General features: G+C 35.2%; 1 long non-coding RNA gene across 1 annotated transcript in view; it reads left to right on the top strand.

Moving 5' to 3' along the window:
* The first annotated feature begins 713 nt into the window (after window positions 1–713).
* The window catches only part of LOC141497453 (uncharacterized), a 55,371-nt gene continuing 43,267 nt past the window's right edge, over window positions 714–12,817 (top strand). Inside the window, exons 1-2 of the long non-coding RNA XR_012471339.1 lie at window positions 714–996; window positions 9,552–9,608. This is a non-coding gene — a long non-coding RNA (uncharacterized LOC141497453). The remainder of the gene's footprint in view (window positions 997–9,551; window positions 9,609–12,817) is intronic.

The raw sequence follows: 12,817 nt of genomic DNA, 5'->3' as shown, positions 1-12,817 counted from the left end.
CAACAAAACTAAACAAAATACAAAAAAAAATCTTGCTTCATATGTAGTATCACATACCCATAGTTTCCAATTTCTGCAAATAAAAAGATATGTCTTCTCACATCTTTTCCTAGGAACTTATCTTAGTCATTATAATTACAGAGTGTTTTGTTTCTCTTGTTTTGCTGCTATTTCCATTTAAACTATTGTAGTCAATGTGCATATATTGTTTTCCTGGTTCTGCTTTCCTGCTTTTGTGTAAGTTCATGGAAGTGTTAACCTGCTTCACAGTATATCATTGTCTCTGGGACCAATCTGTCCAACTATGCACTCACACTTGCTAAGCAGCTGACTATTACTCTTCTCAGGGTCCTAGAAATAACCATCAAACTTTGGGATTCTAGTACTATTGTTCCTAATTCCCCATCCATGTGCTCCCCATCAAGATTCAATCAGTTTACTGAATTGACTTTTAGAAAAAAAAAATTACTAAGAAAGTATCATAAGAATAGATGGTTTAAAAAATTACTCACCAAAACTAGAATATACTTTCCCTGAAATGCACTCAATGTTTTTGAGGAAAGTAAGCTCACACTTAAAGTACAATGTTAATGAGGCACATGTGTAGAGAATATATGTCACAAAGGGGTGCCTCTTCACTCCTGGTTCTAGAAGTTCTTTTTTTCCCTTTATTGAAACCTTCCTGAAGTTCAGTGTAGGGTATTATGTCAGAGATGGATGAATCATTCACCTCAATTGGTTTCTTGTAGGGTGATCCCTGATAGACCAGTCAATTCAATGTAAGGGTGGAGTAATCTGCTGCTTGGTCAAGTCGTCACTTCCACTACTAGAACTATCTCCCATTCTTCTCTGTGGATTATAGGGAAGGAAAAGATGCCTTTCTGTAATCTCTCCAGATCTTCAGTGCTCACAAAGACACTTCATGAGCTTTTCCATCCTGTAATATACATTTGATGAAGACAGAGACAATCATATGTTCATGACCACCACAACCAGGTAGGAAACAGAATAGCTCCTCTTCTTTCTAAGTGATTCTTGGTGGCAGCTCAAAGTAGTCTTACTTCTTCTTAGCCACAAAGGAAAGACTGATATGATAGGGAGATGGAGGAAGAAGTTTGTCCCTTGTGTATACATACTTAGTTTTAGCTCAGCAACCAATGAGTCATCAGTTTTCCTTATTCAGCAGTCAATTAGAAGACATTGCTTCAATACTTAACCATCAACTCCTGATTCATCAATGAAGTCACTTGGACTGAAACCAGGTCGAGAATTTCTGCACATGCTTCAAGAACTAGTTCTCGTTAGTCAGTACACTCCCATGACATCTGTAGTCATCATATTCATCATTTCTTAAAGCACAGTAATACTCTATTAGAGTCATATACCACCAATTTTTAGTCATTGTCTGATCAGTGGGCACTGCTTTGTTTCAATTCTTTACAATTTGTTATTTATTTCAATGAAATATATTATTTCTGGTTTTTTTTACAATTTTTTTCTTTTTTTAAGCCATCAGGACTAAGTGACTTGCCCAGAGTCACACAATTAATAAATTTCAACTATCTGAGGTTAGATTTAAACTCAGGGCCTTCTGATTCTAGAATCAGCTTTATCCAATGCACCACCTACCTGCTTCAGTTCTTTACAACTCTTACAAAAATATCATGTAAATAGTTTTTTATATATATTAGGCCTTCTTTTTATCATCAAACTCCTTGAGATGTATAATTAATAGTAAAATCTTTGGATGGGGGAGGAAGAAGGGAATAAGCTTTTATATGATATTACTATTATCCCATTTCACCAGAAGACCTTTAGATCAACAAGAATAGACATTTAGATAACTTTTTAAGCATAATTCCAAATTGTTTTTCAAAATGGCTGGACTGATTCTTAGTTCCTCTAATAATGCATTTATATTTCCAAAGTTTTATAACTCCCTCAAGTTAACTATATGTATTTTTTGTCATTTTTACTAGTTTTCTGGGTATGAAGTGTGTATATATTGTAAGTTTAACAATGGAAGGGATCTTCACATCATATAGTTTAATAAATTGAGAAATGGAGGTTCAGATATGTTAAATAACTTCCCTAAGATAGTAAGTGGAAGATTAAAGATTCAGACTCAAATCATCTGCTTCTAAATATCGCATTCTTTCTACTATCCTACATTACGTTCATCAGGAAAGCTCATATCACTTTTCCTGACCTCTCTATTGCACTAATCATATACATATACTATGACATTATATCATAGTTCTTTATATATATATGTATTATCCTTTTCCACCAACATCATCATTCATACTAAATTACAAAGTCCTTAAGGTCAGGGTTTTTGCCTTATTTACTCTTTATATTCCCAGAATCTAACGCAATGTCTAATACATTTTAAGTATTTAATAATCATCTCTGATCAAACTCTTCATTTTGTTTGGAAATGAAAGGAAAGTGGTTCAGAGAAAGTATATTTTGTTTTGAACTCATCAAATGTAATGATCATTTCCATTTACATGGTAGAGCAGAAGGAAACAATTTATATAAAAGGGGGAAATCTTTCATTAGAGTTTGCTTTTCTTTTTAAATATATAATAAATATATCATGTAACTTTCAAAGCTATCCAGTTTATCTTTGATTCCTCCTGATCTTCCTTCTGTGCTCTGTTTAGGATTTTTTTAAACCTCATCCTACCTTCTCTCTTCCACCTTAATCCAATTGAAAGGAAAAACAAAAGACAAAAACTCTTATAACAAATATGTATATTCAAGCAAAACAAAATCCCACAGAGTCTATCTAAAAATGTGCACGTCTTACTACATATTGAGTCCATACCATTTCTCTCAGGAGGTGAGTAGCTTGCTTCATCATCAGCACAACAAAATGACGGTTGGTCATTGCTTTCTTAAGTCTTTTAAAGTCAACCCCTTAATTTTACAGAGAAGGAATCTGGGGCTTTGATCAGTGAAACAACCTGCCCAAGATCAAAGCTAGTATCAGAACATAAGTATTCTAATTCCATAAATGTTCCAATATCTCTTCATCTCCCATCTAGATGTACACATTTTCCTTCCTTCTTGCCAGTCTTGATTTTCACTTTTCTTTTGTGTGTCATAGTTACTTATTAGATTGGAAGCTTCTTGAGGGCATGATTTTATATATGTTTGAACCCCCAGCAGTTAGCACAGAGTCTGGCACATAATAAGCAGTTAATAAACATTTGTTGCCTATGACTATGATCAATGGGCACTGCTTTCTTTCAGTTCTTTACAATTTATTATCTATTTCGATGAAATATATTATTTCTGGTTTTTTATAATTTTTTTCTTTTTTTAAGAAATTAGGACTAAGTGACTTGTGTCACTTTAGTTGTGTAACCTTCATCCATTCATTTAAACTCTCTGGACTTCATAGGCAAAATGAAAAAGGGATTGAACTAGATGATTTAATCTAGTCCAGTAAAGGCCCTTACCCAAACTGAGAGCCATTCCTGGCAGGGTATCTTACAATAAATCACCTACTATATAGCCCTTATTACCAATTCACTTTCTTCCTCCTTCTCCATCTCCTCCATATCTTCCTATCATCTACCTATCCACCTCTCTATCTCTGTGTACATATATGTGTGTAAACATATTACTCTTTATATTCCCAGAATCTAATTCAATGTCTAATATATTAAGTATTTAATAATCATTTCAGACCAATATAATATATATGCACATATATATATATAAAACTCTATAAAATAAACATTAAGAACAACCCATAAGGAGGGAATAACAAAAGGATATTTCACAAAAGGACAACAGACAATTTAAGCAAAAAAAGTAAATGGAATGAATGGGCAGAGTTGGACACTGTTACTGGGTAGCCAGTTCCAGTACTCCTTAGAACCAATCTTTTATATAATTGATTACACAGATATTTTTTTCAGTTTTTACTAACCAGTACTTTTTCCTACAACAAAAGTTTACTAACTTTTTTTAGTCATTTAGTTTGAAAAAGAGAAGGAAGGAAGGAAGAAAAGGAGGAAAGAAGAAAGGAAGGAAAGAAGGAAGGGAACCTTTGCATATCATATGGTATAATAAATAATTTAATATATTGAGAAACTGAGGTCCAGATATGTTAAATGACTTGCCCAGGGTAGTAAAAGAATTCAAGTCTAAATCATCTGATTTCAAATACAACATTCTTGCCACTACACAACATGATATATCATTTTCCCTGGACCTCTTTATTGTACCTATTATATACTATATTATATCATAGTTATTTTTATATATCTATCATCCTTCCCTGCCACTCACAGACAAACTCGTTAAGGTCAGGATCCATGCCATCCCCAAAACCTAACTTAATGTCTAATATATAAACATTTAAGTACTTAATAAATGTTTGTGAGATAGAACTTGGGGTGGGAAATGGGATGAAATAGAAGATAGTTATGACTTTCCTACAAAGAACAGAGACCATTGTAGGAATAACAAAACAAATTTACCCAGTCACTTTCTGGTTTTCTTCTTTTCTCCCTTTATCATGCCTGACATTCTAGTATTAGGCCATGAGAAAATGTTTAGATGGCTAAATAACAATATATTAGAGAAATAGAAGTTTAAAGTATTAGAAACAAGAGGAGTGAGTCTTTGACTCATTCAATTATTCAACACATATTTACTGAGCATCAACCATGAACAAAGGGCTAAGGGAGGAAACAAAGATATTCAAGGTATGGTCCTTGATACTTTAAGATTTATAAAAATACATAAAGGTAGTATTTATATTTATGATATGTATAATGTGAATAACTATATACACAGATTTTTTTCTGAAATAAGTGCAATAGCTTTTGCCACTGATGGAAAAGATCACTAATTCCATCTTTTCCACTTGGCCCTTTTCTGACTTGTTTATAAGATGATTTGTATGACAACTAGTAGCATTTTGGGGGGAGGCAAGGGAAGAAGTGAAAGTCACTCAATTGCTCACCCCAGTTCCACCAGTTTCTTTGCAATTTTGCTTAGTTTAGAAGATGGCAAAGGATATGGAAGGAATAAAAATTACTTTCATACCATAATTCAAATGAGTTTAATTTGAAAGATCCCCATGTAGCAACTGGGAAAAAAGGAATTCTGAATTTCCGAAGGAAGCAGAGACAAGCAGGACAATTTTGAAAGTAATACATAGCATTTATTATACAAATCTACATACATGTAGATTTATGTATATGTGTGTGTAAATATATATATATATATATATATATATATATATATATATATATATATATATATATTGAGAAAGAGAGAGAGAGAGAGTAAACTAAGCAACATAAAATCTTTTTTTTATATTTGGTTGGGTAGATGAAAATGGTCTTTTTTTGGTGTTTAAGTTCAAAATAAAATTACCTCTCCCATTCAACCCTTGCCCTTGCCAAAATAGAGAGCAAGAGATAGAAAGACTGAGGTACTCAGGAGAAAAAAACTTATTAGCAGAGAACTCTAGCTAGGTTGATGACTTCATCAGAGGACATCAATGGTTCTGAAATATCAAAGGCACAAGTTGATTCATTCATGCCTCTCTGCAAGCCACACATTTTCCCCAGAATATCCCCCCCCAGTTGTATAATCTGACTAAAAATGATGTTTTACCCATGCATTCATCTATACATGTTACTTGGTCACAAACATTCCCTTTGTGCATTTTATCTCCTACTAATAGTATAATGACCTATTGGAGTGTGAACCCCAATAAGTAACAAGAATCTTTTTTTTACTTATTTTGTTATGCTTTTTCATTTAATAAATGTGGTTGATTTTGAATTAATGTGACCTCTGGTTGGTTTAGTAAAGAAACAAACACTATTTGCAATGCTTATCAGCTGTGGTTTTGAGTGAATGCTGATCTTAAGGCACCTTGTTCCTTGAATCTTGGGGGAACTTTCTGGTTGCCCAAATGTTAATAGGGGCTCTTGGTGCTATATCTAATTTGATATTCATGACAAATGTGAATTAGATTATAATCTCTTCTTAGTGGATAAGGAAACTGAGGCAAATTTGATTTGCCTATATTCACATAGCTAGAAAATGTCCAAGTTGAAATTTGAACTTAGGAATTGCCTCTCTCCAGATCTACCTTTCTTTTTACTGTCACATATAATTAATTACTTAATGTTTCAGTAGTTCTAGTAGTTTCTAATAGTATGAATATTTATTCCATCATTGATACCTACAACCTTTCTATACTTTCATCTATGTACCCTAATAGCTAGAGGTCATTGAATCTCCTCTGGTTCTTTTTAATATATCAAAGATATCAGTTTTACCACTCTGACTCTCTCTCTTGCTATATCCAGTCCAATATTTATTAAGTTTCTACTGTGGACCAGGCACTATGCTAAACCTTGGGGATACAATTAATAAAAAAAGAAAGATGGAGCAGCTAGGTGGCACAGTAGATAGAGCACCAATCCTGGAGTCAGGAGGACCTGAGTTCAAATTCAGCCTCAGACACTTAATAATTACCTAGCTGTGTGACCTTGGCGAAGTCACTTATCCCAATTGCCTTGCAAAAAATGAAAAAAGAAAGAAAGTCCCTGCCCTCAAGGAGCTTACAATCTAATAATGGAAGACAATGCTCAAAAAAAAAAAAGACAGCAGAGTTGAGGGGTGAAGGGGAGGAGGTAACGGTGCTCCTGGCACAGGGGAATCTTGTTTCACAGAGTTGATACCAGGCAGAGAAGCAAACCCAGAGTGGAGTTCAGTTGAAAAGTCCAGTTTTTGCCCTCTATAAAGACATTGGGAGGAGTTTGTTTCTTCACTCTCTAGCACTTCAAACACAGAAATGAGGAAGCTGTGAGAGGTGGTGTCAGAAGAGGTTTGAGTTAGCAATGATGAGATTAGAATCATAGTTAGAAATATATATATGGGGTGGCTAAGTGGTACAGTGGATAAAGCACCTGCCCTGGAGTCAGGAGTACCTGGGTTCAAATCCGGTCTCACACACTTAATAATTACCTACCTGTGTGGCCTTGGGCAAGCCACTTTACCCCATCTGCCTTGCAAAAAAAAAAATCCTAAAAAGAAAAAAAAGAAATATATATACATAAATATATACATTTTATATGCAATCTTTATGTGATAACTATATGAAGCCTCTATATGACTGATCCCCCTCCTTTTCTAGTCATACATGTTTTGGAATGCCTTTTGTACCACGTACTTAATGCCATATTATCACTGATAATATGCTTTAGCTTATTTGCATTCACCTTTTTTCTTTTTATTACTCCTGGAGTCACCTGAAATTTTGATTCTTCAAAGTCTGTGATGGTTCATGACTCATAACCATAGTAAATCTCTAGGAGAATATTGGTGTTAATAAGGTGAATTTATTGCAGGAGTAAATTACTTAGGATCACTGAAAATGAGATGCAGTTTCATCAGGAGAATTCTGTCCTATCTGCTCTTACTTTTTACCCTGGGATCAGCTCATTGTCCATCTGGAGCATCCATCCAAGATATTTTCTCTCTCTGTCTTTGTCTCTTTTTCTCTTCCTTTCTCTCTTTCATCCTCTTTTTTATCCCTTTCTCTTTTGTTCTCTACAGATATCTATATTATATATGTGTGTATGTATATATATAGATATATATTTATGTATATGTGTAGATTAATTCAATATGTTATTCATCTGGCTGCTTGCCACAGACTGGGAAATATACATTTTTCATCATAAATATATATGTATAAAATGACAATAATACAAAATAAAACATGAGTAAATAACAGAGATATGAGAATTCTGAAAAGAATCTAGCAAGAAAGATAAGAAATGAACTCAAGGAGAAGATAAAATGTGATTTAAGCTTGAGGGATGAAAAAAATTTATCAGATGAAAAAGAAGATGTGGGGAGATATCCAAACATAAGGAATGGATTGATCAAAGAAGAAGCAGAGGATGAAAGGAGGTGTGGTACAGTGGAAAGTATCCTGGATGTGTGATCTTAAGCAGAGCCTCTGGACCTCAGTTTTCTCACTTGTAAAATGAAGAGGTTGAACTAGTGACCTCTAAGATCCATTCCAAATATAAATCTTGGATCCCACAAAAAGTGGGATGTTTTCACCATTGTTCATTGTCAGATTTGACTACATTGTGACATAAATGAAAGAGGAGTCCTACAAAATATTTTGGATTCAGATTGTGAACTGCCTTAAATGCCAGATTAAGAAATTTGGTCTACTTAGTTATTGGGAAGTTATCAAAGATTCCTAATCCAAGAGATGGCTAATTTCAATGGAGAATGAGGATGACTCATCTAATAGAGATGTTGTAAGAGTGACTGGAGTAGGTAGAGAATGGAGGCAGAAGACAGGTTAAGTGACTAATGCAATAGTCCAGGCAATATGTTTATGACGTTCAGAACTAGATCAGAAGTATTGAGAATTTTAAGAGGATGAATAGCAGTTACTCCCTGGAAGCTACATGAGTCAGCCCAGCCCACTGTTTTAGTTTTCTCTTTTGTCAGCTTTTCATTTCTTCCATCTTGCTATTAGTCGACTTTACTGACAATGCAATCTTTTTATGAGGATTGAAACATGTATTCACACAAACCTTTTTTATTGAAGGAACGAAAAATCAGCTTTTCTTCTTTGCCTATTGTGCAAATGTGGGTCAAATATAACACCAGGTAAACTTGCCAAGTTGACTTGTTGACAAAATAATGCACAGAAAATCCACAAGTCTGTAGTCAAGAAGCTATGAAAAAAAGCCTCCTGACATTGAATAAAATCAAACCACTGGGGAAACCAATAAAATAAACTGGGAGCCTGTTTTGTCTTTTAAAGAATTGGAATTAAAAATGCCTATGCTATAGCACAAATAATAGGAGTATAATATACTCATTTCTATTGCACTTCCTCCACCAAAGTGCTACTCTAATGCCTCATCACACTGTGAAGGTAACCCTGGGTCTCAAAGATAGAATCCCATGAAATATGATTTCTCACAGACCTTCCCAACCTTTGAACGTGGTATGGAAGAGACTCATTATCAGATTAGCCAGCAATCAATATCTTTTTCTTCCTCTATTAGATTGTAAACTCCCTAAAGGCAAGGACTATCTTTTTCATATTTGTATCCTCATCACTTAGCACAGGGCTTATTTATTAAACACATAGTAAATGTTTAATAAATGCTTTTTGACCATTGAACCCTACTTGTGTCAAGGGAAGAAGTTCCCATAATACTAAAGTGCTAAGCTCTTTCTACCAGAATTTATTAACCTTTTTTGGGTCATGAACTCCTTTGGCCATCTGGTGAAGCCTATGAATCAGAGTAATGTATTTAAATGCATAGAGCAAAATACACACAAAGGAAACTAACTATTAAAATTCATTATTAAAATATTTTTTAAAAACAAATGCATGAAACCCAATTTAAGAATTCACTTTAAATATTTATATATCACTATATTGCATTATACTTAAGTGAAAGCAACCAGACAGTCCGATTTGACTAAGACAGCCTTTGTTTTGTTTTGGGTTTTTTTGAAACTAGTGCCCCAGGGAATATCTTAGTCATACTGTGTGTGAAGACAATCCATAGCAGCTCTAGGTAAGTGATATTTTGGAACAGGTTCGGGAATTAACAGGTAAAAACAATTTAAATTTCAAATTCCTTACTTGGCATCTTCTATGTGCAGAATCCTGCACTTGCAAAGATTAGATTAGACATACAGGCCCCATCTTCATGTGGTTTTCAGGTGCAACAGGAGCAACAGAGTTAGGTATGTGTACCCTGTATCTGTTGGATAGAAGTGTTCTGGGGTTCAGACTTGAAGGTTTTGGTGCTTTGGAGATGACACCACAATGGTCCCTGTGTGTAGGACAGTGTTGAATATAATTTGGGAATGAGTCCAGAAGAACCACTCCCTCAGAAGGGTACATAAGAAATGAAGGGGGAAAAGTTCTTCTGTTTGAATGCATCACTTTAGAATTCAGGTAGCTTCTTCCTTAGATTTCCAACTGGTATGGGGAAGAAGATTCCCCTTCCTCTATTTATCCCCTCACCAGGTTCCATGACAGCTATGAGTACACAGAAGTGAAAACATGCTTTTACTTAGGCAAACCTGAGACTATACACCAAGAGCTCTCCTATTTTGTGTTTCTTGAGTACAAAAAACCAAAGAGTGATCCTGAAATATGGACACTTCCAGTGTTGGCAAATACCCCATGACTTTAAAAGTTCCTGAGTCAGCATCAGATTATCCAACAGGAAGTGATTTATGAAAGAGTTTTTTAAAGGAAAGGGTACCCCATCAATTCAAGAGAATTCTGTGGTTGAAAGGATTTGAGACCTATGTCTGACTGGCAAGATGATCAAGACTTTGTGAATTACTGAGATAGTACAGATACAAGGTGAATGTGAAATCCTATAGAGTTGTCTTTATCTCCCAGGAGGTTATTTTTTTCCATGCTTTAAACATGTGTTTTACTTCTTTATGAATGTTCCTTGAAGCATTTCTGTTTTGGTGGAGGAAGTAAATGACTGTTCTATATTTGCTATCTATTTCTGTACATTGAGTATATCTTTTAGAATGGAAACTGTTAATCCACTTTAGGAGAGTCTCTAGACATAATATGAATAAAAAAAACAACCAAAAAATAAGGACCCTTGAATTCCTATAAATCATTAACTAAACCCCATTTCACACTCTCCACCACTTAATTCCTCATTCTCATCTCCCTCAATACTCCTATCTCAAAGTTTCTGTCTTATTCCACACAGACCTTCACTGTACCTTCTGGAATTCCAGTTCCATAAGCAACAAACTTCCCTTTGTCTTAAATCTTTTCCTCTCCCATTCCTTCCCTCTGCTGACTCTGAAACCTGTTTTTGCCCTAGTAACAGTCTCCCTCACCACCCTTTCCTAGGCAGGTTGCACCTTTACTCATTCTTCTCACTTCATTGCTTGAACGGGGGAAGTTGGAATTCTTGCTCCCTACTTTTCTTCTAAGTTCTTCACCTTCTTCCATCACTCAGTAATCTTTCTTTCTTTGACCTCTATGCTTTTCATATCTCTACCCAATCAAAATCCTGTAGCTGTTGTCTACAAACTCCCAGATCACTTTCCTTCCTTCCTCAATGAATTTGATACCTGACTCACAATTTTTCTATCTTCCCCGAATACTGCCCCATACTAGAGGACTTCAACATGCATATTGATTCTCCCTCAAATACTCTAGCTGGTCAGTTCCTTAACCTAATAACCTCCAATGAATAATTCCATCCCATCTCAGTCATACCAAAGATGATTATACCTTTTATCTTGCCATCACCTCTATGTTCAAAAATTCTGAAATCCCCTTATCCATTCATAATCTCTTAGCTTTTCATCTCTCCATTCACCTTTCTTTACAAAATTCTACTCTATATCACCACCATGATCTGACCCTTCAATTACCTCCCAGGCTATATCCTCTACACTATCCACTCACTTCTCTTCTCCCATCTTGATTCCTTGGTGAATCAATGTAACTCTACACTATATTTCTTGAATCCCTAGCCCACATCATATTGCCAATTATGTCCAGCCAAGCTTTAGCTTTGGATCACTCCCACCATTTGTCACCTTCACTCCTACACACACACACACACACACACACACACACACACAGAGACAGAGAGAGAGAGAGAGAGAGAGAGAGAGAGAGAGAGAGACAAAATGACAACAGTTTTGATTGGGTCCTAAATTTGTTATGTAACCTCAACTGGGCCCTCACTGATGCTAGACAATTCTATTATCTTGCCTTATTAGCTCACTATTCTACTCTCTAAGCAGCTCTTTTAAACCTTTTCATTTCTCCCCAAACCTTCCATGGCTCCCCTAACCCTTATTCTCTGAGCTGAGAACCTTGCCTCAAATTTTGAGGAAAAAGTTTCACAATGAGCTCCTACTTCTCCCCTCTTCATTTCCCATCAGTCATAAGACTCCTACCACTTTCTTCTCCTTCATCCCTGGATCACATGATGAAGTGGCATTATTCCTTATCTAGGCTAACCCTTCTTCTGTTCAAATGATTACATTCCATCCCATTTCCTCCAACAGATGTTCTCTCTATCATCCTCACTTTTTTCTTTTATTTTCAATTTCTCCCTTAGAAAATTGCCTTCTTTCCTACTGTCTACAAACAAACCCATAGTTCTCCTATCCTGAAAAAAACCCTCATTTGATCCTTCTATTCCTATTAACTATTGTCCTATATCTCTTCTGCTCTTTATAACTGATCTTTTCAAAAAGGCCATCTGAAATAGGTGCCTTCATATTCTATCCTCTTTCTCACTCTGTCCTTAACCCTTATAATCTGGTTTCTGACTTTATCATACCACTGAAGCTACTCTCTCTTAAAGTTATTGATATCTTAGCTGCCAAAATCCAAAGGTCTTTTCTCAATCTTCATTTTCCTTTCCTGGGCCTTCTTATCTTCTCCCTCTATACTACTTCACTTGGTGATCTCATAAGCTCCAAAAGATTGAATTACTATCTCTATGTTAATGATTCTTAAATCTACTTCTCCTGCACCAGTTTTTCTGATGAGCTCCAATCCTGCATTTCCAATCCCTAGAGAACTCAAACTGATGTCTAATAGATATCTTGAAGTCAATATATCCAAAATGAACAATTATCTTTCCCCCATTCCAAACATTTCCATTATTGTAGAGGATAACACAGTCTTCAGGCTCACAATCTAAAAATTTTCCTGGATTTCTCACTATTCCTCACCATTTTGAACTTGGAGAGATGTCAGAACTGACATAGTCCC

Source organism: Macrotis lagotis, chromosome X (genome assembly GCF_037893015.1).
Source record: "Macrotis lagotis isolate mMagLag1 chromosome X, bilby.v1.9.chrom.fasta, whole genome shotgun sequence".
In the NCBI taxonomy this organism is placed as follows: Eukaryota; Metazoa; Chordata; class Mammalia; order Peramelemorphia; family Peramelidae; genus Macrotis; species Macrotis lagotis.
Note: the sequence above shows the minus strand (reverse complement) of the source record. Positions and strands in the feature narration are given on the sequence as shown.